Source organism: Dasypus novemcinctus, chromosome 3 (genome assembly GCF_030445035.2).
Source record: "Dasypus novemcinctus isolate mDasNov1 chromosome 3, mDasNov1.1.hap2, whole genome shotgun sequence".
Classification (NCBI taxonomy): domain Eukaryota; kingdom Metazoa; phylum Chordata; class Mammalia; order Cingulata; family Dasypodidae; genus Dasypus; species Dasypus novemcinctus.
This window is the reverse complement of record NC_080675.1, coordinates 46,438,334-46,465,866: the sequence shown is the minus strand read 5'-3', so window position 1 is coordinate 46,465,866 and position 27,533 is coordinate 46,438,334. Positions and strand designations below refer to the sequence as shown.

The 27,533-nt window shown below is 39.9% G+C and overlaps 1 protein-coding gene across 5 annotated transcripts in view; it reads left to right on the top strand.

The window, feature by feature from the left end:
• The window catches only part of SYNE2 (spectrin repeat containing nuclear envelope protein 2), a 400,819-nt gene that overhangs the window by 30,781 nt on the left and 342,505 nt on the right, over positions 1 to 27,533 (top strand). The window lies entirely within an intron of this gene.

Below are 27,533 nucleotides of genomic sequence, written 5' to 3'. Positions count from 1 at the left end.
GAATGCCAGGCAGGTAATGGAGAGGCTTTGGAGTGTTTTTTTTTTTTTTTTAAGATTTATTTGTTATTTATTTCTCTCCCCTTCCCCCCTCCCCCCCACCCCAGTTATCTGCTCTCTCTGTCCATTCGCTGTGTGTTCTTCTGTGTCTGCTTGTGTTGTTGTCAGCGCCACCCAAAACCTGTTTCGTTTTGTTGCGTCACCTTGCTGCGTCAGCTCTCCGTGTGTGTGGCACCATTCCTGGGCAGGCTGCACTTTTTACGCACTGGGTGGCTCTCCTTATGGGGCGCACTCCTTGCATGTGGGGCTCCCCTACGCGGTGGATACCCCTGCATGGCACGGCACTCCTTGCACGCATCAGCACTGCGCGTAGGCCAGCTCATCACATAGGTCAGGAGACTCTGGGTTTGAACCTTGGACCTCGCATGTGGTAGGCGGACGCCCTATCCTTTGGGTCAAATCCGCTTCCATGGAGTGTTTTAAACAGAGAAGTAAAATAGCCTGACTGATGATTTAAGACCTCACTATAGAGGACATTGTGCCATCTGGGTCCCCCTTCAAATGAAAGACTTGTTGCTCAGCCTCTGGAAGTGCTTTCAGCCCCTTTAGGGATTACCTCAGCTGCAAAAAACTACTTCACCCAAGGTTATACTCCTTCCAGGGGAAGGATGGGGATGGGGGCGGGGGGTCCCACATTCAGTGACTAATTGAGGTAGGGAGAGGTATACAGGCCAACTGGACCCAACTTGGTGAAACTCGGAAGGGCTTTCAGCTCCAGAGCTCCTTGTGGGGTTGGTAGAGGTTGATATTCAGCTTGCTTTGCAGCTCAACCTCTTCCTCTATCCAGTCCTGCTTCCTTCCATGCTCTAGCCACCTTGGCCTTTCTGAATTCCTCTCAGCAAGGTTTCCTGGCTCTTCCTCTTGATGTGCTGGGATCTGGAAATTACCTTCAGGTAAAAAACGTGGGCAATCAATGGGTCACCTTATTTGTTTCCCGTCTGTGAAGAATAACACACCTGCAGTACCTGCTGCAGGATCTAAAAGGCAAGTGCATAAAATGTAATAAGAAATAAGTGGTTTTAGTCTCACAATGTAGAAAAATGTAATTTGGTGAGGGGCAGAGGGGTTCAGAAACATAGTTTGTATATTGTATTAAGTTGGTATCAAAGCAAACTAGACTTTAGTAGATTTATAAAGTTAAATTTAAGTCCCTGAAGGAAGTAAAAAGTGGAGTTACAAGCCAAAAATGCAATAGAACTGGCATTTATATTTACCTATGTTGTTACCCTCACTGGGTATCTTTATTTTCCTTGAACTATTGTCTAGTGTCCTTTCTTTTCAACCTGTAGAACTCACTTTAGCTTCACTTCTAGGACTGGTCTAGTGGTGATGAACTCCCTCCAGTTTTTATTTACCTGGGAACACTGTCATCTCTCCCTAATTTTTGAAGGACAAAATTCTCGTTGGCAATTTTTTGCTTTCAGCATTTTATTTTATTTATTTTTTTTATTTTTAAAGATTTATTTATCCATTTATTTCTCTCCCCTTCCCCGCCCACCCCGGTTGTCTGTTCTCTCTGTCTATTTGCTGCGTCTTCTTTGTCCGCTTCTGTTGTTGTAAGTGGCACGGGAATCTGTGTTTCTTTTTTTGTGTCATCTTGCTGAGTCAGGTCTCCATGTGTGCGGTGCCATTCCTGGGCAGGCTGCACTTTCTTTCGCGCTGGGCGGCTCTCCTTACGGGCTTCACTCCTTGTGCATGGGGCTCCCCTACGTGGGGGACACCCCTGCGTGGCATGGCACTCCTTGCATGCATCAGCACTGCGCATGGGCCAGCTCCACACGGGTCAAGGAGGCCTGGGGTTTGAACCGTGGACCTCCCATGTGGTAGATGGGCACTCTAACCAGTGGGCCAAGTCCGCTGCCCCGCTTTCAGCATTTTAAATGTGTCTTCCTACTGCCGTCTTGCCACTATGGTTTCCAATGAGAAATACACATTAATCTTATTGAGGTTCCCTTGTACCTGACAAGTTCCTTCTCTCTTGTGGCTTTCAGAATTCCTTCTATCTTTGGCGTTAGACAGTTTGGGTCTATTATCCTATTGGGAGTTCGTTGAGAATCTTGGATGTGTATATTCATGTCTTTTATTAATTTTGGGACATTTTCAGCTGTTCTTTCTTTGAATATTATCTCTGCCCCTTTCTCTCTTCCTTTTCCTTCTGAGAGTCCCACAATACATATGTTGGTACACTTGATAGTGTCCCACAATTTCCTCAGGCTTTGTTCACTTTTCACTGCTTCTCAGCTGAATGATTTTTTTTTTAGTAGTAATTTTTAAAAAATTTATTGAAGTGTATCATTCATACATAAACATACATAAACAATAAGTATACAGTAAGAGTTGTGAACTTAAAACAAACATATGTAACATCATACAGGACTCTTGCACCTTACCCTACCACTAATACCTTTCATTGTTGTTAAACCTTTTTAACTAATGATTAAAGAGCATTGCTTTGAATGTAACATTTAAAAGAAAATAAAGAAAAAAAGGAAAAAAAGAAAATACAAAAAAAATAGAGCATTGTCAAAATATTGCTACTAACCAAAGTATTTTTCTCCCAACCCACACTATTATTATTGTAATCTTTGTGTCATTTATATATGAACATACATAAACAAGTGTATGGTAAAAGTTGTGAACTTACAAAGCAAACATGCATAACTTCATACGGGGGTCCCCTGCATCAACCCTCCACCAACACCTTGCATTGTCATGAGATGTTTCTTACAAATTATGAAAGAATATTGTCAAAAACTTTACTACTAATTTAGTCCTTATCTTATACTTGGCATATTTTTCCCCCAACCCATCCTATTATTATTTTTGGATAAGGTATAAGATAGGGGTCCTTTTTCCTTCTTTTGGCTATGGATATCCAGTTCTTTCAGCACTATTTGTTGAATGGACTTTTCTGCTTGAGGTGTGTGGGTTTGACAGGCTAGTCAAAAATCACTTGACCATAAATGTGAGGATCTGTTTCTGAACCATCAATTTGGTTCCATCAGTCTATGTGTCTGTCTTTATGCAAGCATCCTGCTGTTTTTACTACTTAGCTAGGCAATATAATTTAAAGTCTAAAGAAAATAGTTCACTTTTCCTTTATAAGATGTTTCTGGCTATTCAGGACCATTTACCCTTTCAAATAAATTTGATAATTGTGTTTTCAATAAAAAAAATGCTGGTGGTCTTTTTATTGGGATTGCATTGATTCTGTATATCAATTCAAGTAGAATTAACATCTTAATGATATTTAGTCTTCTAATCTGTGAGCATGGAATGTTCTTCCAGTTATTAGTTCGTTTTTTAACATTGAGTTGCAGTTTTCTGAATACAAGTGGTTTACATCATTGGTTAAGTTTATTCCTGACTTTTTGAGTTTAATCTGTCATTTTATTTTCACTACTCTTTGGACACTTTTACTTACTTTTATTGATATAATTATCATTTCTAGACTCTCTTCTAGGCTTCTCTCTCCTTCCTTTTCTTTTCAGGCTCTAGCACATCCTTTAGAATTTCCTAAAAATCTGGTCTCTTGGTTAGAAATTCTCTCAGTTTCTGTTTGTCTGTGAATATTCTAAACTCATCCTCATTTGTGAAAGACAATCTTGCTGGATGGAAGATTATTGGCTAGAAGTTTTTCTCCTGTAGTATCTTAAATATATCATACCAGTGTCTTCTTACATTCATAGTTTCTGGTGAGAAATCAGCACATAACCTTATAGGGTATCTCTTATATGTTATGCATTTCTTTTCTCTTGCTGTTCTCAGAATTCTCTCTTTGTCTTTGGCATTTGACATTCTGATTAGTATTGTCTTGGAGTTGGTCTATTCAGATTTTTTCGGATGGGAGTACGTTGTGCTTCTTGGACATGGATATCTATGTCTTTCAATAGGATTGTGAAATTTTCTATCATTATTTCTTCAAATATTCCTTCTTCCTCTTTTCCCTTTTTTTCTCCTTCTGGGCCACCCATGACACACATGTTTGTACACCTTTTGCTGTCATTTAGTTCCTTGCAACCTTGTTCAATTTTTTCCAGTCTTTTCTTTATCTATTCTTTTTTATGTTCATTTTCAGAGGTCTTTTCTTCAAGCTCACCAATCCTTTCTTCTGCCTCCTCAAATCTGCTATTATATGATTCCAGTGTTTTTTTAAATTTCATTGATTGCACCTTTCAGTCCCCTAAGATCTACTATTTTTCTATGTATGCTTTCAGATTCTTCTTTGTGCTCATCCAGTATCTTTTTTTTTTAAGATTTATATTTTTATTTATTTTTCTTCCCTTCCCCCCACCCCAGTTGTCCTCTCTCTGTATCCATTTGCTGTGTGTTCTTCTGTGTCCACTTGCATTCTTCTCAGCGGCACCAGGAATCTGTGTTTCTTTTTGTTGCATCATCTTGCTGCGTCAGCTCTCTGTGTGTGTGGCACCATTCCTGGGCAGGCTGCACTTTTTTTGTGCAGGGTGGTTCTCCTTGTGGGGATGCACTCCTTGTGTGTGGGGCTCCCCTCCGCGGGGGACACCCCTGTGTGGCATGGCACACTCCTTGCACGCATCAGCACTGTGTGTGGGCCAGTTCAGCACATGGGTCAGGAGGCCCTGGGTTTGAACCCTGGACTTCCTATGTGGTAGGCGGATGCTCTTATCAATTGAGCCAAATCTGCTTCCCCCAGTGTCTTCTTTTTTTTTTTTTTTTTTTTTAAAGATTTATTTATTTATTTTATTCCCCCCCTCCCCTGGTTGTCTGTTCTTGGTGTCTATTTGCTGCGTCTTGTTTCTTTGTCCGCTTCTGTTGTCGTCAGCGGCACGGGAAATGTGGGCGGCGCCATTCCTCAGCAGGCTGCACTTTCTTTCACGCTGGGCGGCTTTCCTCACGGGCGCACTCCTTGCGCGTGGGGCTCCCCCACGTGGGGGACACCCTGCGTGGCACGGCACTCCTTGCGCGCATCAGCACTGCGCATGGCCAGCTCCACACGGGTCAAGGAGGCCCGGGGCTTGAACCGCGGACCTTCCATGTGGTAGACGGACGCCCTAACCACTGGGCCAAAGTCCGTTTCCCTCAGTGTCTTCTTAATATCCTTAATCTCTTTAGCCATCTCATTGAATTTATTAAGGAGCTTTGTTTGAACATCTATGATTAGTTGTGTCAACTCCTTTATGTCATCTGGAGGCTTATCTTATTCCTTAACTGGGCCATATCTTCCTGTTTCTTGATGTGGATTGTAATTTTTTTTGTTGGTGTCTTGGCACCTGGTTTACTAGAGTATTTATTCTGGGTGCAGTTTTTCTCTTTAGTTTAGGGCTTCCTGCCATTTCGCCCTTGCTGGTTGTGCAGTAGGAACCAAGGATGTAGTTGGTGCTATAAGCTGTGGAGACACAAGCTGCCTTCATTACCCCAGGGACTGATGAAGCTTCTCCCAACTTCTCCTTTGCCAGGGGAAGGACAGAGTCACAGCTGTGTGGAATAATCCAAGTCATGCAGGCCTAGATTCTAGTTGCCCAGAGAGACTGATAAAGCTTAACGCTCCTTTCTCCCCTGCCTGTGGCAGGGATGGAGCTGCAGGTGGAGGCAGCAGCCTATACATTATGAGTCCAAGATGACCATGGTTGCCCCAGTAGACTTCTGATTATTCAGTCTGAGCCAGCCAAATGTAGTTGCAGTTACCTGGACAGGCTGGTGCAGGGCCCACCAGCTTCCTCCCTGCCAGAAGTGGGGCTGACGCCTAGGCTGGGGCTGCAGGCCAATCTGGGTGAAAGCAACCAGTTCCTCCTGTCACTGTGATTCTCAGTCAGCCCTGCTCCCCTCATGCTGGTGGCAGAGTCAAAATGGCAGCCACCGGCCTCTTTCCAACTTGCACAAGCTCAAACTTTAGCTGTTCTTAGGATTATACTCTAGCCAGCCAAATCCACCAATCAGTAGCTGAAATTGGTGACCAACTGTCTCCTCCTCTCCTGTTTTTGGGAAATGGAACTTCTAACCAGCCACAGAATAGCTCCTGGGGCAGTTCGTGCTGCCAAAGTAGGATGATTACTGGTCTCTGTGGCTTGGCTGGTAATTTCCCAGAGAGGCTGGTGCAGGTCCCCCCAGCTTCCTTCCTTTCGGAGGTGGGGTTGGGGCCTAGGCTAGACCTACAATCTGTTCTGGATGGAAAGAAGCTGGTTCCCACCAGTGCTGTGATTTTCAGTCCACCCTACTTCCCCTTGTGCCACGTGTGGAGTTACGATGGCAGCTACCGGTCTCTTTCTGACTTGGATAGGCTCAAACTTTAGCTGTTCTTAGGATTATACTTTAGCCCACCGAATTTACTCATTCGTAGCTGAAGTTGGTGCCTAACGACCTCTTCCTCCCCCATTTTTTGGAAATAGAACTTCAATTCCAGCCACAGAACAGCTCCCGAGGCAGCTTGTGCCTCCAGTGAAGGATGGGCACTGGCCTCTGTGGCATGGAGCGCTCTACTTACAAGTCTTCTCTGAAGATGGGCAGTCTTCTCTTTCCATTCCTTCAGGGACATGGCAGGATGCTCTTCTGGTCTCCTGGAGCCCCCAAACAGCTTCTTCAGCTAGTTCCCGATAGCTCTGGGTGTTTACTAACTGCCCTGTAGCAGGAGCTGACTCTAGGAGCTCCTTACTCTGCTGCCATCTTGCTGGTTGTTCTGGTTCTTCCTTCTGCCATTTCCAATTTGCTATGGAACTCTCTAGGGAATTTTAAATTTCTGTTAATGTGGTCTTCAGCTCTGTTTGTTTCCTTTCATAATTCCCATCTCTCTAATAATATTCTCTTTGTGTTCATCTATTGTCTTTCTGATTTCCTTTAGTTCTTTGAACATATTTAGGGCCAATTATTCTAAGTCTTTGACTGGTATGTCCCATGTCTAGTCCTCCTCATTGATAGTTTCCGATGCTTTAATCTCCCTTGCCTGCCCCATCATGTCCCGTTTCTTTGTAGGTTTAATAACCTTTTTTGAAACCTGGACATTTTGATATTTTAGTATGTTATTGCTGGAGTTTAGATTCTGAGGCCTCTATTTCTTAGCTTATATGCAGCTGGTGCTTTGGTAGAGCTTTCCTTGAATGCTAGGAGCTAACAAAAGAAAAAAAAAAGAAGAAAGAAAAAAAGGAATACCTTTCATATCTTTGCAGATTGACCGTTCAAGTGCTTTCCTTTCAGAGCTTATTCAAACAATGAGTTTACAGATAAACATAGGGGCTTCCCTGATGGCACATGGACTTGTGGTTGGCATGCACTTTGTCCCCATGAATTCCCCTGTTTACATGGTTCCAAATGTCTTCTCCTCCCTTGGAAATAGTTTCCTCATGGCCCTGGGCACCGCACTATATGACCTAGAGACAGCAGTCCCTTCCCTCAGGAAGCATGGCTTGGCAGTCTCCTGCTGCGTTCTGTAGGAGAGTTCTGTGAGTTGCCTTCTACACAAAGGAAAGTTTTGCGATAGTGAGTCCTCAGACAGATTAGGACAGACATACACGATACCAGTATGTGCACAAGGGTTATTCTGCTCCTTTTTGAATTGGGATCAGGGATTCGTACCAGGAGCATGGACCCAGTTCTACTCAGAGCTGGTGAGGGGTTGGAGAGGAGCCACCCAGGGGATTCTACCTGCTTTTAAATAAACTTTATCTTCTATAGTAGAATACCAGTAAGTCTACACTAATCCATATAGTATTCCTCCATCCTGTGGACCATTGTGACTCTAGCAATGGAAGAAGTTGTATCATTAATGTGGAAAAAATGGCCACAGGAGTTGCTGAGGGCAGGGAGAGGGAAGAAGAGGTGTGATACGCGGGCATTTTCAGGACTTGGAGTTGTCCTGAATGACATTGCAGGGTCAGATGCAGGATATTATATATCTTGTCATAACCCACTGAATGGACTGGGGGAGAGTGTAAACTACGATGTAAACTGTAATCCATGCAGTGCAGCAATGCTCCAAACTGTATTCTCCAAATGCAATGAATGTGCCACAATGACGAAAGAGGTTGTTGATGTGGAAGGAGTCGGGGGTGTGGGGTATATGGGAACCTCTTATATTTTTTAATGTAACATTTTTTTTGTGTCTTATGTATCTTTAAAAAAAAGACAGTTAAAAAACTTTTGCTAAAAATAATTAAAGCAAAAAACAACAACACCTTTATCTTGATTCTGCAGTCCTTTAACTGTTTTCTGGAGCTTTGAAAAAGATGTTTTTGCCAGTTTGTGCTGGTTATTCAAAGATACTTGGGAAGTCAGAGCCCTGAAGCATCGCACACTGCCATATTGATTGGTGTGGGATTACCTTTGTTTTAAGTGGTATAGACTATTCTCTAATTATTAAAGAATTCATAAAGAAAACCTTAATATTTGTGGCAGTTTGATATTGGTTATGAATTAAAAAAATAGATATTGGATTATGTTTATCAACTGGTCTGTTCCTCTGGGCATATCAGATTGGATTGGATTCAGAGGTTTTACTTTGATTAAATGATGATTAAGGCTTTGATTGGGCCACGTCAGTAGGACATTGAGTCCCTACCCATGAAGGGAGCAGGGACTCACAGAGAAAAAGACAAGGCACAGGCATAGTTGGACTTTTAAGCTGGAGCCCCAGGAAGTAAACATGCAGGAGAAGAATACAGAGGAATAGAGATGGCTCCATAGACACAGTAGAGGCCCTGGGAAGAGAGAGAGCCTGAAAGTCCACACCTAACTGTGTGGAGAGACCAGAGCAGCTGAGCCCAGAGAGGAACGAGCCCTGCGAGAGACAAGAGACTTATTCCAGCCTACAGCTGATATTGGAAGAAGCTGGAACCACAGAGCCTTAAGAGGAAGAGGAAGGCTGGACACTTGGCAGATGTCGGCAGCCATCTTGCTCCAACACATGGCAACAGACTTTGGTGAGGGAAGTAGCTTACATTTTATGACCTGGTAACTGTAAGCGTCTACCCCAAATAAATAAATACCCTTTGTAAAAGCCAACAGATTTCTGGTATTTTTAATCAGCATCCCTTTGGCTAACTAATACAACATTATAGGAATAATCATTTTCAGAATAAAAGATGGAATTTTTTTTCAATAATGAATAAATTTGTTCTCTCATTCTCATACTGTCAGATAATATCATATAACAAGAAAAGTGTAACTTCATTCTTTCTAGGGGGTACTTTGAACTTTTGCATTCGAAAGGCAGGTCTGAACTGACCAGAGGCTCCATTCTGGGGCTCTACACTGTAGGTTGGCGAGGAAGTCTTTCAGCCTATGGCTGTAGAAGAGAGCACAGCTGATTGTTCTACAGGAGGATTCAGAGGCTCAAACTCCTGCCCTGGCTATATTGGCATTTACTGGCTCTTTTAGTCAGCCAAAGGGGTGCTGATGCAAAGTACCAGAAATCTGTTGGCTTTTATAAAGGTATTTATTTTGGGTAAAAGCTTACAGTTACAAGGCTCTAAAGTCAAACTCAAGGTACCATAAGAGGTATTGTCTTACCAATGTCTGTTGCCATGTGTTGAAGCAAGATGGTTTCCAATCTCTGCGAGAGTTCAGCCTTCCTTTTCCTCTTTAGTCTCTGTAGGCGCAGCTTCTTCCTGTTTCAGCTGTAGTCTGGAGGGTTTGTTTCTTTCTTGGCCTTCTCAGCTGCTCAGGGCTCTGGTCTCTTCAGGTGCAAACTATCAGGTGAATGGCTCAGCTTTTTCCGAGGGGCTTTAGCTGTTTGAGTCCTTCTTTTTTCTGTCACGTGGCAGGACTGAAACAACCAAGTTTCCTCCTCTTCTGTGCCTTCTTCTGTGTGTATCTTCTGTGTGTCTTTCTAGAGTGAGTGTCCATTTATATAACCCACCAAGGGGCAGGGTATTCAACCCTGAGTCACGCCCTACTGATGTGGTCGAATCAAAGGCCCCAAATTGATTTAATCAAGTGAGCTTAAAATCTTTGAATTTAAATCAATCAAAGGGTATCATACCCAGAGGAACAGACCAGTTTACAAACATAATCTATATCTCTTTTTGCAATTCATAAATAATATCAAACTGCTACACTAGCCAAAACCAGACTCATCACAACTTTCAGAATACCTCAATAACTGAAGTGGTAAATATATAACGTCTAGAGCAGATAGGAACTGTGCTTTTTTTTCTCCCCTTCATTCCTGTTGTTTGAAGTATACTTAAAAGTTGGTGAGATAGTTAGATATAGTCCTTTTGTAACTATGAGTCCTGTTTTTCAAAGACTCATTAGGTCATAAATTTTAGATATTGGGCTGGAAGGGCTCTTAAACAGGGTATTGCTCCCAGCCTTATATTAATGGATGTGAAAACTAGGGTTGGGAGATGCTAAGTGCATTCTCTAAGCTTGGGACAGAAAGAAGACTAGAACTCAGGGCTGCTAACTCACCAGCCCAGGAATGATTCTGCTACGTGGCATGGCCTCCTTGCAAGAGCATTCTGCTACCCAGGGTAGACTTTGGGGTTTTGGGTATCCCAGACCAGGTTGGGAAATAATATCCTTCACTTGATAGCCAGCCAGCAGATGGTGTCTGGTGGTCCTTGTTTCTCTCACCGAGGGCAGAGACCTTCAGGCCAGACTTGGTTGAATTCTAGCCCAGAGGGGATAAGGCCTTTGTTACTGACGCCTGTCTCCCACTCATGCCATACTAGAAATTAGTCTCATAGTATGACTCATTTATGTTGTTGAGTCTGCATAACACAGAACTGAAGCACAGCAATAACACAACAGCCAGAAATCAAATGAAGTGAGAGAATATGTTTCTCTCTTGTCTTGGAGTCCATTTTCCCAAGCTGTGATGATCTTACTGGTCACCCAGCAGAATGCCTGGAACATATTGTTTGTATATTAATACTTTTTGGATAAATAATTGACTAAATTATACAGACAAAGTAAATGAATAAAGGCTAAACAATAACAGTACTTTTTTTTGCCTTTTTGAGAAGTCTTAGGAGACTAACCATTGCTATTCTTTTCCATTTCAAATTTTTATATATCTTTAAGATATAATGCAGGCATTAAAATATGGTGTTTATGGAGACTAATAATCATGGAAATGCTGATGCTCAATATTTAGCAGAATCAAAAAAAAATTGTGGTTTAATGACTACTCCATAAAATAAAATAAAAAATCCAATTTCACCAAAATATTAGGAGTGATGGTATTTGGATTGTAAGATTATGGGTAGATTTTGTTTTTTATTTTTCTGTAACATTCAAAAATTCCTTTTATAAACCCATATTATTTTTATAGCACAAAAATCATCTTGCAGGTAAAAATGGTATATTTCATTTTGTAGAAAATTTGAACTATAGTTCTAAACTTATAGTTTGGGTAATTTAGATTTAAAGGACTTTTTTCACACTAAAAATATAGGCATAAATTTCTTAACTCTTGGCTCTATCGTGGTGGTGGTTTGGAAGAACAACTTATTTTTGCTTATATTGATTATTATTCTTGATTAGTCTTACTTGTACTCACCAGCCTTCTCATTCACTAGGCTATGCTTGCTAGGTTGTACCTGCTACAGTGGCAAAATCCTTTTCCATTTATGCCCATTATGACACGTCTTCTTGGTCTCTCCCAGGCAGTTGGTTACTGCTGTTTTTTTTTTTTTTTTTTGCTTTGCTTTGTTTTGTTTTTTAATGATCCCCGAGCACTCTGTTTATATCTGGAAAGCATGTCCTGCTTATTCATCATTGCATTCTTAGTGCCTAGTATAGTGCCTGGTTGGCATTATGCACTCAACCAATATTTGTCAAATGAAAGAGTAAATACTGTCTCATCTGGAACTCTTAAATCTCAGTGAATTTGGTTTATGTTTTTATAATATTTATCTTAAGCCCTACTACTAGAATAAAATTGTGTCAGAAAACTTCTAAGTTAAGGGAGAAACTTAGCAATCATGTACATATGATTGGAGAGCCGTTGTGGGACTTGGACATTATATGATAAAACAGAACCATATCTGAAAAATGTTGATTTTGCTGATTTCCTCCATAAGTCAACATAGTTAAAGAGAAAGAAGAGGTACCTAACCAAGCAGCAATTTTGCCTCTCTTGATAAAAGAGCATGTAATTTGGATCTATTATCGTGATGCAGGCCCAAAGGAAAAAACAAATCACTTTGCCTTTGCCCATTTTTGATAGTAAATTAATTATTGAGTGTGAAAGCATCTCTGTAGCTCCCACAAAATTGGCAATTATTTTTCTAAAGAAATAGTACATTTCAGAAACAAACTTTTCATTCTATCCGCCAACATATTTTTGGCTGTCTAAGTGTTTGCTGGCAAGCATTTCAAATTTAGAAAATATTTATTTTAAATATCTTGGAAAATCTAGTATTTGGAGTTTTTTAAGACAACATAGCCTTCATCAGCGGGAAAATGCTAACCAACAGAAACATGTGTAAATTGTATGCTTTTGCAGTTATGTTACTCGAAATACTTGACAAAAATACTGTTATAATCATAGTGAGATTCTGCACATATTTTCCCAACATTTCACTCATGTCTGTTCTCAGAATTTTGCCAGTGTACGTGCAATCATTTTGACTACTGCTCAGTAGAAATAGCTCAGCATTGTGAATCTGATAGACTCTGTCCATCTCTTCTCGCCACCATTTTTTTTTTTGCAGAACAGTGTGGGACCAAGTGTCCTTCATAAAAGTGAAAAAAAAAATCAGCATAAGTATAAATTGTCATTTTAGGTTAAAAACACCCAGGGAGATAGTTGAAGGCAACTTGGTTTCCTATGTGGAATTCTGGCCATTGGGGGAGGAAAATTCTTGTCAAAAATGGATGGAAAGAGTAGCAATTCAAGTGGCGATATCCATGAGAAGATTATAACAGGTTTTAGACTCTTATGACTCAGGGAATCTTGACTTTCAAGACTATTATTAGTATTAATTTTAGACTTATATGTGAAGAATATATCCTTATTGTAAAGTAAACTTTATGAGTTTTGGCTTGCTTGCTTATCTGCCTTTTTATTTACTTTTTACATTTATCCATTCCCTACTTTATTCAGAAAGTTTTTTTTTTTAAAGATTTATTTATTTTATTTATTTCTCTCCTCTTCCCCCCCCCCCCCACCCCAGTTGTGTGTTCTCTGTGTCTATTTGCCGTGTGTTCTTCTTTGTCTGCTTCTGTTGTTGTCAGTGGTACGGGAATCTGTGTTTCTCTTTTTGTTGTGTCATTTTGTGTCAGCTCTCCGTGTGTGCGGCGCCATTCCTGGGCAGGCTGCACTTTCTTTCGCGCTGGGCGGCTCTCCTTACAGGGTGCACTCCTTGAGCATGGGGCTCCCCTATGCGGGGGACACCCCTGCGTGGCAGGGCACTCCTTTGTGCATCTGCACTGCACCTGGGCCAGCTCCACACCGGTCAAGGAGGCCCAGGGTTTGAACCGTGGACCTCCCATGTGGTAGACGGACGTCCTAACCACTGGGCCAAGTCTGCTTCCCTCAAGAAGGTTTTAAGATGACCATAATAAATATGATATGTCAATAAAAAGTTAAAAAAAAAAGGGCCAGGAAAACAGACATAACAAGGATGTTTAAAATTGCTATAATTTGAGCTCAAACTTGGCTCAAAGTGAAAAGGAACATTAATCATATTTTCAGAGAGGAAAACAACCACCTCAACCTAACGTAGATGTCAGGGAGCTGTAGACACGGTGTCCTCAACACTGTGTTCCAGTTTGTTCATTTATTTGTTCCCTCCTTTAATCTCTCTTAGACATTTATTAGGCACCTACTAAGTGCCACACACTATGCTGGATGATAGGGATACAACAGACAAGACACAATCCCTTCTCAAAGAGCTAACAGTCTAGAATTTGAAGCAAACAAACAAAAAAACCTAGGGCCAAAAGATCTGCTCCATTGGGCTAGGTACACTCAGGGTTACGGCTTCTGAGGAAGAACGTTTTCCAGGTTAATTGGCATTTTAAGTTAACTTTCGTACCATAGGCCTCTAAATTGGTGTAAGGAATGCTTGCAGCAGCCCCTGGACTAAGATGCTGGGAAAGGCAAATAGCCAAAAACATCCTGAAAAAGAAGAGTAAAGTAGGGGGACTCTCACTGCCTGATCTTGATATATATTACAAAGCTACAGTGGTCAAAACAGCATGGTATTGGCATAAAGATAGACACTGATCAATGGATTAGAATTGAGAAACCAGAGGTAGACCCTCACCTCTATGGCCAACTGGTTTTTGACAAGACTGCCAATTCTACTTTATTGGGGCAAAACAGTCTTTTCTACAAATGGGGCTGGGAGAACTGGATATCTATAACCAAAAGAATGAAAGAGGACCCCTTTTCTCACTCACTATACAAGAATCACCTCAAAATGGCTCAAAGACCAAAATCTAAAATCCAGGATTATAGACCTACTAGAAGATAATATAGGAAAACATCTTTAAGATCTTGTGGTAGGTGGGGGTCTCTTCAACTTTACACTCAAAGCTCAAGCAATGAAAGAACAAATAGGTAAATGGAAACTCTTCAAAATTAAAGATTTTTGCCCTGCAAAGGGCTTTGTCAGAAGGGTTAAAAGACAGCTGACTTAATGAGAGAAAATATTTGGAAATCACATATCTGATAAGGGTTTAATATCCTTGATATAAATAAAATCAACAGTTCAAAATAAAATAAAACAACCCAATTAAAAATGGGAAAAAGACTTGAGTAGACATTTGTCCAAAGAAGACATACAAATGGCAAAAAAAAAAAAGCACATGAAAAAATGTTCAACATCAGTAATGATTATTGAAATGTAAATCAAAGCTACAATGAAATATTATTTTACACCTATTAGAATGGCCAGTATTAAAAAGACAGAAAACTACATGTATTGGAGAAGATGTGGAGAGATAGGAATGCTTATTCACTCTTGGTGGGAATGTAGAAAGGTACAGCCACTGTGGAGGACTGTTGGGCAGTTCCTAAGGAAGTTGAATATAGATTTTCCACATGACCTAGCAATACCACTACTAGGTATATATATACCCAGAAGAACTGAGAGCAGTGACTTGAACAGACATCTGCACACTGATGTTCATAGCGGCATTATTCACAGTGGTGTAAAGATGGAAACAACCCAAGTGTCCATCAGTCAATGAATGGGTAAACAAATTGTTGTGCATGCATATGATGGAATATTATGTAGCTGTAAGAAGAAAAGTCATGATGCATACAACAACATGAATGAACCTGGAGAACTATATGTTGAGTGAAGCAAGCCAGACACAAAAGGACAAATACTGTATGATTGTGCTATTATGAACTAAATATATTGTGTAAACTCATGAAGTTGATAACTAGGAAATGAGTCACCAGAAAATAGAATGAGGTTAGAGAATGGAAAGCTGAGGTTTAATCTGTGCTGAATTGGTAAAAGGTTGTTCATAAATCTTGAAATGAATAGAAATGGTGAAAACACATAATAGTGTTTGTAACTAGCAATGCTAAATATGGGTATGATATTCGTTGAAAGAGAAAGTCTAAGGTCCTGTATTTCACTAGAAGGAGAGCTAAAAAATGTAACATGGGACTGGATAGCATAGTAAAACCTTATGTGAAATATGAACATGGGAATATTGCATATAAAATACTGTTTTTCTTGGAAACAGAACAAATGTACGTTAATGTTACAAGATGTTAATATCAAGTGAAAATATAACCAAAGCAAACTATAGATAATAATGTACAGTAATATATTAATAATCTTCCATTAAGGATAAAAAAGGAAGATATACTAAGTGAAAGAAACTACACAAAAGGTGGCACATATTGTTCGACTCCATCTGTACAAAATATAATTACAAATTAATTAGAAAGATGGAAAGAGAATAGCAGCTGTGTATGGTGGGGGAAGGGTAGAGAGATTGAGAGGTGATTATTTTAAGGGGTAGCGTTTTATTATTATTATTGAAGTAATGAAAACACCCTAATATTGATTGAAATGATGAATGCACAACTCTCTGATTATACCAAATGCCATTGATGGTACATTTGGGATAGATTGTGTTTTATGAATATGTATCAATAAAATTGATTTAAAAAATGCTGGGAAGGGGCTAACAAGAACTAGGGAATGGGAGTAGGGCTCCCGCCAGCCTGGCTGGGGTGCAGGGCTGAGGTTATTCCTGGAGGCAGGAAAAAGCCATCTGTTAGACAGCCACTTGGGGAAGAAAGCCAATTCACCTAAAACTAATTTACTTAGTGGCAAACTGACCTAATTCTTTCTTTTCACTTTTTGGAAGTTTTACAGCAATTTGTATAAGATAGAGTGGTTTTAATAGTTTTTAAATGATATATGTGATGTTTATCTCTTTTCATTTTTTATCTCTTTTCATTTTAGTGTGCTGGCATTTTGTGGAATATTCCATTAGTGTTTGCATTGCTGTGATGGGAGGGAGGTGGGGCAGAGATATGTAAAAACACACTGCAGAGCCTGGATTGCTGATCTCTGAGAGAGAGAGAGAGAGAGGAAATTGAGGGGCAGTGAGTGGAGAGACGGTGAGGAGGCAGAGTAAGAATTTAATTCTTTATGTTGGAAAAGAATATATTAACAAGGGTATAAACATAAGGAATATATTCTTGGGTATGAAGAATTTCTTAATAATAATAAATTAATGTCTTCTGCTCCTCTGTACCTCCTCATTGGAGACATTGTTAGTTCACTGCTTCTAGGCAAGACTGAACTGATTCAGGGTCTTTGTAGTCTGAGCCTAAAGATGACAGGCTGTATTACTCAGTACAAGAATAATAGGGCAGAGACAAGCAGAAGCTGGCAGAAATGACAGAGTAGGTCACAAAGTCATTCATATTTTTAGTGTGTGGTGAATGCTTTAGCATACTGCTTACAAATAAAATCTTTTCCTAGAGCTTAGAACTGGAACCTAGATGTCTTTAAGTGATGTTACATTGAAAAATATTAAAACACTCAATTATTAAAAGCACATAAACTTCTGTTTTCTCCTAGCAAAATTTTCTTTCTCATCAATGAATAGCAATTTACATTTGAATCTCATAATTTTCAGTATGCTGCATAAGTTACCTCATTTGGTGCTTAGAGAAGGCTGTAAATTAATTTAGATTATTTGTTCCCTCTCTTATTCCAGAGAAAGTTTGAGATAGTTTATGGACCTACATAAAATTCAGCATAATAAGAAATAGATGAGGACATTGGAGTGAAGGAAAAATAAGGGTAAATAAGTTAAGCAGCTTATTTGCATGAGGTCATCTGTAGTTGCTGGAGATGGGCTATAGCAGCCAAATAAGAGAGGGAAACCTTGTTTATAAAAATAACATGGTCATTAGATTAAAAGAATAGGTGTTAAGGATCACAGTTGCTCTTGATGCTGAGACTTGAGCTAATTTTCCACACTGTGTCCTCATGGAAGGAACACTGTGTAGCTTATGTATGAGAATTGCAACAGTAGGTTTCTCTTGGCTGTTTCCTGTAATATCCTGCACCATTAAGCTTACGGGATAATACCAGAATACATTTTAATAAAAGCAATTCTCTGAGGGATAGATAAAACAATGCAGTTCAACTTCACAGCTCCCTGGTGACTGGAAAGGATCCAAAGACAACATCCAGACATGGGTGGACTTTTAAATCTTTCAGGCATTCTTCCATGAATATTATTTCTTGTAATCCAGTTTTGTTGTTGTTGTTGCCTTTTTTTTAATGTGCCGCAGAGAACTTAGGGTTTTATTTTTTGGCAAGACTCCAAAAATCTATGAGTTGGCCCAGACAAAACCATTATCCTCATTTCACAGATGAAGAAACAGAACCTTGGATTGGCTGTTGAATTGTCCAAGGCTGGGTGGTCAGTGGCAGAGCTGGGACTAAAGCCAAATTCTTCTGAATCTGAGTCTAGGTAGGGCTCACTCAGCCATTTCATCTCACTTCTCTAACTTAAGTAGAATTCTATTACTTAATAAAAAAAATGTTAATGAATATTTTAAAGTCTTTTAAAAAGGTATAGGGGACTTCTGGGAAGATGGCAGACTAGAAAGGCACGGGACTCCTTTCTCTCCCAGAAAAACAGCTAGAGGACAGGCTGAAATGGCGTGGAAAAAAATCTTCTAGGGTTTAGGACACCAGGAGAAGGCTGGACACTGCCCAGAAGAGAGAGGAACAAAGGAAAAGAATTGCTACAGCAAAACTGTGAGTTAAAAGCCACAGCTGCTACTGCTGGCAACTACCAAAGGCCCTTTTGAATTATCAGGCCTGTGGCTGGCTACAGACCAAAGGGGCCCCAGGGACCCACTACCCCAGGAAAGGGGAGAAAGAAGAACACCGCCTAAGGCTGATGAAGCTTTTGACCCACAGATTTGGTCTGCTGTGTCCCATGAGCCCTTCCAGGCTGGGTAGGGCTGTGCCATTGTTTGCCTTGGGAGCAAGCTCTGGTCTACAGAGGTCTGGGACTAAAGAGATCCGGTGCTTCCAATCTCCCTCTTTACTAACCGGGACTGATTGTTTTGGGCACAGAGGGCGGTGGAATTATCCTCTACTCGGGAAAAGGGAGGGGGCTGCCTAGGAAGGCTAGAGAACTGTCTCCAAGAAAGTTTGAGTTATGAGGCCCTTACCCTCCAAGAGAGGATTCTCTGTCACACTGATCCAGTCCCCCTTCCAGCAAACATACTCTGACCTGGCACTGAATTGAGAGGGTTGCCAAAGATTGCCATCTGCTGTCAGAACAAGGAAGGGCATGTGAGAAAATTAAAAGTAAACAAGAGAGGCTTTTTCTGGGCCTTATAGCCTCCCTCCAAGACCCTAGGAAGTGGGTCTTCAACCTATTGCTGGGTCCAGATCCCAATTTTGAGCAACTAACAAGAATCAAAGAACAGCAGTAACACAGCCTCTTTCCATTAAATCCCTACGAAAGAGAAACTGAGCATCTGAGTAAACTACCATCCTAATCAGATGCCTAGACATAGCAAAAAATTATGAGCCATAGTAAGAAAATGGCAGACATGACCCAAGAAAAAGAATATATCAAAGTCCCAGAAGAGATGCAGGATTTGAGACAACTAATTAATAAGATGCACACAAATTTCCAAAATCAAATTAATTAGGACTAAAGACATAAATGGCATCAAGAAGACATCAAGGGGAGCAGATGTGGTTCAAACAGTTGGGTACCTATCTCCCACATGGGAGTTCTCAGGTTCAGTTCCTGGTGCCTCCTAAAGAAGACAGGCAGACGCAACGAGTCGACACAGCGAGCAGATGTTGAGCAGGCACAACTAGCAAATATAACTAGCAGACAATACACAGACAATACGCAGACAAAACGAGCAGGGAGTGAATTTGACTCAAGCAGTTGGGCACCCACTTTCCACATGGGAGGTCCCAGGTTCAGTTAGTGGTGCCTTCTAAAGAGGACAAGCAGACACAGTGAGTAATGATCATAGACAATGAGAGGAAGCAGCAAGCACACAGATGAGGGAGCTATTGGGGGGGGGGGGGAGGAGGAAGGGCATGGGGGGGAGGGGAGAAGACATTGAGTGAGCAAAAAGAAGAATTTGAAATCCTGAATAGAAATGTAACAGAGCTCATGCAGCCAAAAGATACAATAGATGAGATAAAAAACATATTAGTGGCATATAATAGTAGACTCAAAATGATAGAATAAGTGATACAGAAGGCAGAACAGCTGAAATTGAAGAGAGAAAAGAACAGAGACAGAAAAGAATGCAAAAAATTGGAGCCCAGGGAGTTGAATGACAGTATGAAATGCAACAACATACATGTTGTGGGAGTTCCAGAAGGAGGAGAGAAAGGAAAAGGGGCAGAAAGAGTATTTGAGGAACTAATAGCTGAAAATTTCTAAACTTTCATGAAAGAAATGAACTTACATGTCCAAAAAGCACACCATATCCCAACAGAATAGATTTGAATAGACCTACTCAAAGAACATACTACTCAGAATATCAAATGTCAACAATAAAGAGAAAATTCTGAGAGCAGCGAGGGAGAAGCAAACCATCACATAAAAGGGATGCCTAGTAAGACTTAGTGCAGATTTCTCACCAGAAACCATGGAGGCAAGAAGACAGTGGTATACAATTAGGAGACTGCAAGAGAGGAACTGTCAGCTGAGAATTCTTTATCTGGCAAAATTGTCCTTCAGATATCAAAGTGAGGATAAAATATTCACAAGTAAACAGAAACCAAGAGAGTTCATAAAAAAGAATCCACTTTTGCAGGAAATATTAAAGGAAATCTTAGAAAAAGACAGGAGAGAGAGGCTTGGAGGAGAGTATAGAAGAAATAATAGCAAAAAGAGTAACCAAAAGGGTAAAAAGACAGACAAAAATAAGATATGACATAGGAAATCTAAAATGGTGGAAGTAAATAATGCATTTACAGAAATATCATTGAAAGTGAATTGATTAAACTCACTAATCAAAAGATATAGGCTGACAGAATATGTAAAAAAACCATGAGCCATCCATATGCTGCTTACAAGAGACTCACCTTAGACCCAGGGATATAAACCGGTTAAAAGTGAAAGGTTGGGAAAAGTACTCCATGCAAATAGTAAATGAATAAGAGGTGTTTATACTAATATCAGACAAAATAGACTTTAAATGCAAAAAAATTATAAGAGATACAGAAGGCCATTATATATTAATAAAACATAACTAGGATTATAATATAACCTTTATAATATAATATATAAAATATACCAAACCAGGTTGCCCCAAAATATATGAGGCAATGTCTGGCAAACTGAAGAGAGAAATAGGCATCTACAATAATCATTACAGGGAAGTGGACTTGGCTGAGTGGTTAGGGTGTCCGTCTACAACATGGGAGGTCCGCCGTTCAAACCCCGGGCCTCCTTGACCCGGGTGGCGCTGGCCCATGTGCAGTGCTGATGTGTGCAAAGAGTGCCCTGCCACGCATGGGTGTCCCCTGCGTAGGGGAGCCCCACGCACAAGGAGTGCGCCCCGTGGGGAGAGCCGCCCAGCGTGAAATGAAGTTCAACCTGCCCAGGAATGGCGCCGCACGCATGGAGAGCTGACGCAACAAGATGACGCAAGAAAAGAGACTCAGATTCCCATGCCGCTGACAACAACAGAAGTGGACAAAGAACACGCAGCAAATAGACACAGAGAACAGACAACTGGGGTGGGGGGAGGGGAGAGAAATAAATAAATAAATCTTTTTAAAAAATCATTGGCGACTTCATATTATTAGATAGAATTAGATAGGATCAGCAAGGAAACAGAGAACTTAAACAATATTATAAACAAGCTAGACCTAACAGACGTATAAAGAATGTTGCATCCAAGCTCAATGGATTATACATTCTTCTCAAGTGCCCATGGATCTTTCTCCAGGATAGACCACATATTAGGTCACAATGTAGCTCTCAATAAATATAAAAAGGTTGAAATTTTACAAAGCACCTTCTCAAATCTTAATGGAATGAAACTAGAATCAATAATTGATAGGAAAGAGGTAAACTTTGGCAGATGTGTGGAGCTAAACAACCCACTCTTAAATAATCAGTCGGTGAAAGAGGAAATTGCAAGTGAAATCAGTAAATATATTGAGGCAAATGAAAACGAGAACACAACTTATCAAAACTTATGGGATACACAAGGATACATGTTTCCTGGAGAAATTAGAAAAAGAACAGCAAACCAGTCCCAAAGCAAGCAGAAGGAAAGAAATAATAAAGACTAGAGCAGAAGTAAATAAAATTGAGAACAAAAAAACAATAGAAAAAATGAACAAGACCAAAAGCTGGTTCTTTGAGAAGATCAATAAAATTGACAAATTCCTAGCTAAACTGATAAAGGAAGAAAGAGAGAAGATGCAAATAAATGCAATCAGAAAAGAAAAGGGGGGAGGTTTGGCTGACCTGAAAGAAATAAAGGGAGTCATAAGAGGGATATTATGAGAAACTGTATGCCAACAAACTAGACAGCCTAGATGAAATGGACAAATTCCTAGGAATGGACAAGCAGCCTATACTAACACTATAAGAAATACAAGAACTTAACATACCAATTACATTTAAAGAGATTGAATCTATCATTAAAAATCTCCTGACATAGAAAAGTCCAGGACCAGATGACTTCACAGGTGAATTCTACCAAGCATTTAGAAAAGAAATAACACCAATCCTGTTTAAACTCTTCCAGAAAATTGAAAAGGAGGGAAAATTACCCAACACGTTTTATAAAGCCAACATTACCCTAATACCAAAAGCAGATAGATAATGACATTACAAGAAAAGAAAATTACAGACCCATCTCTCTAATGAACATAGATGCAAACATTCGCAACAAAGCACATGAAAATTGAATCCAACAGCCTATCAAAAAACTTATTATTTTTTTTCTTAAAGATTTATTTATTTTATTTAATTCCCCCCCTCCCCCGGTTGTCTGTTCTCTGTGTCTATTTGCTGCGTCTTGTTTCTTTTGTCCGCTTCTGTTGTCGTCAGTAGCACGGGAAGTGTGGGCGGCGCCATTCCTGGGCACGCTGCACTTTCTTTCGCGCTGGGCGGCTCTCTTTAGGGGGTGTACTCCTTGCGCGTGGGGCTCCCCTATGCGGGGGACACCCCTGTGTGGCACGGCACTCCTTGCGCGCATCAGCGCTGCGCATGGGCCAGCTCCACACGGGTCAAGGAGGCCCGGAGTTTGAACTGCGGACCTCCCATGTGGTAGACGGATGCCCTAACCACTGGGCCAAGTCCGTTTCCCTATCAAAAGACTTATACATCAAGACCAAGTTGGATTTATTCCTGGTATGCAGGGCTGGTTCAACATAAGAAAATCAGTGTAATATACCACATTAACAAATTGGAAGGAAAAAACCACATGATCATCTCAACCTGAAAAGGCATTCGACAAAATCCGCATCCTTTTTTGATAACACTTGAAAAGATAGGAATAGAAGGAAAGTTCCTCAATATGATAAAAGGCATATATGAAAAACCCACAGCCAACATTGCACTCAGTGGGGAGTAGTTGAAAGCTTTCACTCTGAGATTAGAAACAAGGCAAGGATGCCTGTTGTCACCATTGTTATTCAACACTGTGCTAGAAGTTATAGTTAAAGCAATTAGACAAGAAAAAAAAAAGGCATCCAATTAGGAAAATTGCACTCTCTATATTTGCAGATGACATGATCCTGTATTTAGAAAATTCTGAAATGTCTACACCAAAGGTACTTGAGCTAATGAATGAGTTCAGCAAAGTGGCAGGGTACAAGATCAACATGGAAAAATCAATAATGTTTTTGTACACTTGTGTTGAACAATATGAGAAGGAATTTGGGAAAAGATTCCATTTTCAATAGTAACAAAAAGACTCAAATACCTCGGAATCAATTTAATCAAAGAAGTACAGGACCTGTGTGCAGAAAACTACAAAACAGTGCTAAAAGAAATCAAGAAAAACCTAAAGAAATGGAAAGACATTCCATGTTCATGTATTAAAAGACTAAATATCATGAAATGTCAGTCCTACCCAAGCTGGTTTATAGATTCAATACAATACCAATCAAAATTCCAAAGGCCTACTTTACATACTTAGAAAAGGCAATTACCAGATTCATTTGGAAGGGAAAGTGCACCCAAATGGTCAAAAGCATTGTAAAAAATAAGAGCAACCTGGGAGGAATTTTACTGTCTGATCTTGAAAGATATTACAAAGCTACAGTGGTTAAAACAGCATGGTACTGGCATAAAGACAGACATATCAACCAGTGGAATAGAATTGAGAGTCCAGAAATAAACTATCACCTCTACAGCCAACTGGGTTTTGGCAAACCTATTAAGTCCATCTTATGGGGCAAAATGGTCTTTTTAACAAATGGTGCTGGGAAAACTGCATATCAATGATCCAAAGAATGATAAAGGACTCCTATCTCACTCCCTATACAAGAATTAACTCAAAATGGACCAAAGACCTAAATATAAAAGGCAGAACCATAAAACTCCTAGAAGAAAATTTAGGGAAACATCTTCAAGACCTTGTCATAGTTGTCAGTTTTTTGGACCTACTGATGTATATAACTGATGTCCCATTCCTCCATTCCTTTGCCCTTTACTCTCTGAAGTTGATGGGTATCAATACCAAGCATGGGGAAGCAGACTTGGTCCAATGGATAGGGCATCTGCCTACGACATGGGAGGTCCACAGTTCAAACCCAGGGCTTCCTTGACCCTGTGGAGCTGGCCCATGCGCAGTGCTGATGTGCGCAAGGCGTGCCGTGCCACGCAGGGGTGTTCCCCATGTAGGGAAGCCCCACATGCAAGGAGTGGGCCCCGTAAGGAAAGCCACCCAGCACGAAAGAAAGTGCAGCCTGCCCAAGAATGGCACCACACACACGGAGAGCTGACACAACAAGATGATGCAACAAAATGAAGCACAGATTCCTGGTGCCGCTGATAAGAATAGAAGTGGTCACAGAAGAACACACAGCGAATGGATACAGAGAGCAGACAACTGGCGGTGGGGGTGGGGAAGGGGAGAGAAATAAAAAATAAATCTTAAAAAAAGAAAATACCAAGCATGTTTGTATTCTTTTACTATATATGTATTTGTGTGAAATTTACTTGAATTATACAAGTGACTTCATAGTATATCCATCCTTTTGCAATTGCAATTATTTTCTCTTCAGCAATTATAGTTAGGTACATATCCATGCTTAATACTGGTCATTCATTCTTTTAAGCTTTGTAAAAGTCTTCCCTTTTATGAATATAACAAAATTTATCTGTTGTCCTACTGATGGGATTAGGTTATTTCCACTTTTTTGCTGTTTCAAACAGTTCTGCAGTGAATATTCTTGAACATGTCCTCTTATATATATGTGCAATATTAGGGCATTATTTAGTTGGCAGAAGTTTACTAAGTTACAAACAGTTGCTGCTACTACCTGAGCATCAGGTGTGAGAATTTCTTTGCCAAATACTCCTGGAAAATTGTGGAACCCTGCTCTTTGGGTCCATTCCCAGCCTGTGCGGTTGGGCCTTCATAGTGTGCTTCTCTTGGTGGTTTGCTCATGTTCTCTACTGCGGCTGGTTTCAAGCAGCATTTGTTTCTTGAGGACCTCCCTGTGTGCCCTAGAGATGACCTTCTCATTTTCCTGAGAAAAATGATATCATCTCCCTGAGTGAGCCATTCTCCTCTCAAAATTTCTCAACATTTCTACCCAGAATGAACTGGAATGGTGGACATGTTTTGCATATCACATTTTTTTAATGGTATGAATAGAGGTATGCATTTTTAAAAAGAATTTCTCAAACCCCAGATTGGAACTTGGTCTTCTTACGGACTGTTTCCTCTTCAGAATCAGTCATTCAGACAACTGTTTACCCTGGCCTCCAAACCTTCTAGTTTATTTTTTAAAGTTCTTTCACTGCAATAGTTCTTCACCTTCTCTGAGATATGTTTACTCCTTCTTTCTCTCTATTCAACACTTCCTGTCTTCACATCCTTCCTTTCCATTTTGCTCTTTCTCCAGCTGCACTCCCCGAACCCCCTTTTCTCCTGTGCTAATCTGCTGCGTAGTTGTTGTCTGGGAACTTCCCTTTATTTCTACTATGTTCCATATCCACTTTCCCAGCTCCTCTGTTTTTCTTTTTAACTTTTACTGCTGTGTAAGAAATGGAATAAATACATAAATGGAGTAAATCTTAAAAAAAGAGAGAAGACAATAAAGCCACTGAGCTACCACAAAGACGCTGAGGAGTATTAGAAATTTCTGACAAACTCAAGAGAATTTTTCTAATATTTCATTTGTGTAAGAAGTGATTTTTGTCCCTATTATGAAATATAGATGTACAGGTTACATAGCATATAATTTGGAGAATTGACCCTGAGCAAAATAACACATTGTTCCTAGTTTCATTGTCATTTCATTAAAATAAAAACAAAAATATTTTTCATATTGTAACAGAACTATACATTCATCATTTGAAAATTTAAAAATGCTGATAAGCAAAAAGTAGGAAATAAAAATCACCCATAATCCCATTCACTTCAGATAATCATTATTCTCATTTCATTTTTGAGTTGAAAAATTTCCTCTTGTAATAATCCAAAGTAAATGCCAAGATTTCTTTGAAAAAGGGAAATTCACTAGTGGTTTAAATGGTTTGTTTTTTTTTTTGAGTGGGCAATTTTTTTTAAATTAGAGAAGTTGCGAGCTTACAAAACAATTATGCATAAAATATGGGATTCCCATATACACCTCCACCACCAATAGCCTTGTCTTGGTGTGAAATATTTGTTACTATTGATGATAGAACTTTTGTTCTGAGATTTTTTTTTGTTTGAAATTTAAATTTTATTTATACATAAAGTGTCACTGCCATTTTGTTTGCAGAGAGGAATTAGGAAATAGAACAATGACAAGGGAAACATTCTAAAGACAATTCCAAAGTAGCTAATTTTATCTACTGTTAAGATTAAAGATGGAAAGTGGATGTGGCTCAAGCAATTGGGCTCCCGTCTACCATATAGGAGGTCTAGGGTTTGATGCCCAGGGCCTCCTGGTGAAGGCAGGCTGGCCCGTGTGGTAAGCTGGCCCATGCCCCATGCAGGAGCGCTGCCCTGTGCAGGAGCGCTGGCCCATGCGGAGAGCTGACGCAGCAAGATGATGCAAAAAAGACAGAGAGGAGAAATAATAAAAGATGCAGCAGATCATGGAGCTGAGGAGGAGCAAGAGAATGATCACCTCTCTTCCACTCAGGAAGGTCCCAAGATTGGTTCCTGGAGCCGCCTAATGAGAATACAAACAGACACAGAAGAACACACAGCTAATGGATCCAGAGAGCAGACAACAGTGTGTGTGTGTGTGTGTGTGTAAATAAATAAATCTTTTTAAAAAAATTAACGAATGCCAAAATTAGATGCATATGAAAAAAGAGAGTCTAGTATAATAATTTTTACATTAAATATATATAGAGTGATTATTTCTCAGAAAGTGAGGTGTAACTAGAATTTTCCATTACACAATGATTAGAAACTCTCAAATACAGATAAATAGCTACGCTGTAGTTCAATAAGTACCTTGCTAAGGGTTAGTGCACCTTTCACTTTAATATAGAACTACATTTTGTATTTTATAAAGGCAGCAATTATATTTTGGCTTTTATTCTAGATGTTTAATTAACATGGTTAAGGCTTCAGTTCAAGCATATTAAGTGAAAATTGTTAATGATAATCATCACAATCTTTTGCAATCCTTCATACACTGTATATTGCTTAAATGGAATGAAACCAATGTTACTTAATTGGCATTTTACCCATAAACTTACATAAACAGAGCTAGAAAAAAAACTATCAAAGGCATTCATTCTAAATGTAATATGGCAACACAGTAAAAATACTATATAAAGGTGACTTTCTCACAGAAAGCTGAGCCTGTCCAGTCATCTTAATCGTAATGGCTTTTAAAAAGTATCATGTTTCCAGTAGATAAAAATAATCTATG